General features: G+C 32.8%; 1 long non-coding RNA gene across 1 annotated transcript; it reads left to right on the top strand.

Moving 5' to 3' along the window:
• The first annotated feature begins 491 nt into the window (after positions 1–491).
• Positions 492–3,419, top strand: LOC132064962 (uncharacterized). The gene is made up of 2 exons (XR_009416669.1): positions 492–2,756; positions 3,246–3,419. It is a non-coding gene; the product is annotated as an uncharacterized LOC132064962 (long non-coding RNA).
• The last annotated feature ends 609 nt before the right edge of the window (positions 3,420–4,028 follow it).

A 4,028-nucleotide genomic window follows, 5' to 3' on the forward strand; every position in this document is an offset into this window, starting at 1 on the left:
TTTTCCGGTCGTTGAAATGAATTTCTAAATTAGAGACAACGAAAGGATAAATTCCGGTCTTTGAAGGTAGTTATATCGGTCGTTAAAACTTAGATAAAACAGCGCCAGATCTGTTTATTTTTGCTAATCTAACAAATTCTTTTATTATTTGGCTAGACTTTTTTTTTTTTTTTTGGTTTAATTACAATCTCCTACTTGTGGAAACCCCCATTCCTTCTCTTCCAAATCAGAATTTGTCTGAGAGCCCTAATCTCCAATACCGCCTTCATCTTGGTCATGCGAAATCGGGTGATCAGTCAACCTCTCGATTCTTGTATGTGATATAATTACATTATGAAACTGGACAACACCGAGGGTTTCAAATTGGTCATCAACAAAAACGCCCATGTCTCTAACACCACAAGTAACAATTCACTTTTCCAGGTCTCTCTCTAGCCCTAATTCACACACACACACACACACACACACACACATATTAGTGCGTCGCTAGTTTGTGGTAATTGGTTATCAATTTCTTTTCCGTAAGTGCGAATATAATTTTTTAGTTTTTCCTTGGTTCTTTTAACTGAAGAATCGTCTGATGAATTTGAAGAATGCTAGAGTTAAACGAAGTAAGCCTCTTAGAGGCAATTCATCTACTGCTGCTTTTATAAATAGAAGTATAAATGGGTATATCTTGATTATTGGTGATTTATGATGATCTGGATTTTGAGATCTATAATTCTAGGCTTCTTCTAGTTTGCATACTATTTTGTAGATTTTTTTTTTTTTTCAAATTTAAAGTTCTAGGTTAATTTTTAATTTGAGACTTATAGTGTTGCACTTCTCAATCACATGGAAAGGGTGAGTGTAAATTGTGGTCTTCTACTTTAATTAATATTATGTTTCCTGATGATTTTGCATTCCACTTTAGATTTTCATAAAAGTAAAAGTGAATTGATATAGTATTATATTGTCAAAACAACTAGCGTGACCTACTTCATTTGGTGTTTCTACTCAATCAGTGACATCCCAAGTAGAAGGGAAGCTTGTGTATCATTAAAAAAAATGTGGTTGAACCTCCAATTTCCTAGTGGTGAGAAAACGAACATGTATGCTATACTCTATGTCTAAAGATAAATTGAACTATCAACTTCCGCAAGAATGTGGAGGTTTTCTCGCTTTTGTTTCTTCTTTCTGATTTTCTTATATTAAAACAATTAGGTGAGATGTGTATCTAGATTTTAGATGCTTTTGACAATTGAAGATCAACAGGAAAACTTGATTGCAACTGTATCCATATTCAATCGTATTAATTATGTGGTGTTAATTGCTAGTTTGTTTTACATTGCTGGATCTTTTAGTTGTTTCCGTATCTTTTTAGTTTTAGTCATATGCCCGTCGACCTATTCAGGACAATGTTGAGAAATTTCTTACACCATAATATAGTATCAAGTGGAGCTTCTACTCGAATAGGTTGCTGGTGCGCACTTGATATTTGATTGGGATCTCAAACTTCTTGGTCTTATCTTGTAAACTCGCATTATATGACATTATCATTTTGGCTGTCCAGAGTATCTTCGAAATATTATGGATTCATGGGTTTAGATATAGCTCATATGATCTGTGGATGGATACTCGATCTAGTGCTTTCTTTTATATGTTATTTACAATGATAAGTTAATCATTATTTTTATGTTTAACTGGACTTTATGTGTCTTACCTGGACTTGATTTTTGCTAAGTTTTCTTGTATTTACCTTTAAATCATCCGTTGAATGGAATCATCATTTTCTGTTTCTTATTTAATTCATAAATGAACTCTCATGCTATTTACGGGCAGAAATGCTTTCAGGTTTTATTTGATAGACTAGAAATCATGACTCTAGGAAGTTTTTTCTATTTAAGAGATGCATATTTCCTTCTTGTATGATACTTCATGGCTTCAGGACATGTTCAGATATTAGAAATCCTATGCTTATGTTTTTCTGGGGGATTTTTAAAACCCATAAGTAATAGAGAATAATTTGTATGTCCATCCTGCATATCGGTGTTGTTAGAAATCATTTTTAGCTGTATTTGTATTCTGACTACTTGGTTGTGCCAAGAACGTATAGGCTCTATGGTGTCACACCTTACATTAGCTTGTTATGTACTTTGAAAACTAGTGAGTGTCTACATTTACCATACTTGACTGCTTATACACATATATATTTCGAACTCTCTCCAAGTTAATTCATGACTCGTGGGAAGTTAAGGACTATGGCTCAAGTCCTTAAACCAACATGAAACTTTATTTTTTCTTAATGACGAGCCGATTTTTATTTTAAACTCCTACATTAAGGTACTCTTCAAGTTGCTACTCTTTTTGTGGAAGATTATGTTAAAAAAATTGCAAAGTGAGGTGTTCAAGTCATGCCATATGGATTCTGTTAAGAGAAATCATCACCGGAATCATTTGACATGAAGTTATACGAATCTTTGAAGTAATATGTGGTTGATTTATATTTGCTAAGTTTAAAAATGTATTAGACATTTGGGTTTGTCTTCTAAGGGCTTGTTGTTAACAATCCGAGCTACGCTATGCTAGTGTGGATATATCTTAATCCTCTGCAATTCTAGCTCATTTTCTATTAAGAAATATTGTATCTCATTTTTTTTCTGTTTCATTTTTTCCCTTGTATGATGAATACATGCTTGATTTACTATATGTTTCTAATGGACCCATTATCCAACGCAAAAGGTATGCTTCTTTATGACTGAAATGTCACTACAATTGTCTGATACGTGCGAGTTTTAAAACTGGTCTAAATGGCTTAGTCAGACCTTTATTTGATGAAAAACTTATTTATGTAAATCTTTATCTTGATTCACTTTGTTGACATTCAAGAACATATTTGGACAACCACTTTAGAGCCTGTGTTATACTAGAAATGAATTTGATAGTCCAGTAAGTTTGAAGTGTATTTCTAGAAAACCAATAAGAATTATTTTTGTGCTAATAAGTTCCTGTAAGGTCTTAGCCCTTAGTTGGTTTGAAAATGAGCATATAAGTAAGTAATACGAATAAGATTGTTTGAAATATGTTCCCGCTACGTGATTTAGCCTATCTTGTTGTTTGAAAGTTCTTTTGTTAGTAAGTTTGAGTTATTAAAGCTCTTGTTTACTTGGAGTGCATTATTGGATTCGAGCTTGCATTTAGAAAATTTGCCTTAGGTTCCCAGACCCAATGATAAAATTTGTACTTTAATAAATACTATAATTTAGGATAGAGATTTTGATCTCTGACTCATAATCCTTCATTGTGTTTATGCATAAATATATTCTGTATTCTTGTTGGAGGACTGTTGTCTGTTTGTCCTTTTCAGGAAAAGAATGAGATTATTTTTGAGTCTATACATCGATGAATAGGAGTATACTGCCAAGCATTGATTTTTTATTTTTTTTAATTGTTTTACTAATCTCTCTCTCTCCCTATTTATTATTTCTCTGTTTTACACGAATGGAGCAAAACATGGAGCTTTGTGCGAGACTCTTGAGAACCATGGAGCTGCTGCAGTTCCTTTTATTATCATGTTTTATTCTCAGCTAATGGTTTCCTCAAGTCACTTTCTAGTCACTGACAGCTAATTCTTTTGCTTGGTCAATTTATGTTAGCCGTATTTCCTATTTGTTTGAACACTTGAGTATTATCATTTGCCATTTTGTAGTAGGCAAGAGAAATTTATATACAGATAAGTTGAGGCTTTATCTAATCCGTGAGTTACTCATGAGACCTGCAGTACTTAGATTTCATTGGTCACAGGAGTTCTTTCGTTTATCATGCTTTTCTTGTCCCTCATTTATCCTATGAGTAGTAAGCATATACAAAAGTATTTGGCATAAATGTACATCTATTGGTAAAAAGATAAGACTCGTCTTAGTGTAAAGCCCATAATGTAAAGGTGATAACAGTTGGTAAATATTTCAAGTTGTGATGACATAGTAGTCCAAGAAAACATCCTTTTGATTTAATATGAAATATAGTTTTGCTATGATATTTTGTTCCAA

This window comes from Lycium ferocissimum, chromosome 7 (genome assembly GCF_029784015.1).
Source record: "Lycium ferocissimum isolate CSIRO_LF1 chromosome 7, AGI_CSIRO_Lferr_CH_V1, whole genome shotgun sequence".
Taxonomy (NCBI): domain Eukaryota; kingdom Viridiplantae; phylum Streptophyta; class Magnoliopsida; order Solanales; family Solanaceae; genus Lycium; species Lycium ferocissimum.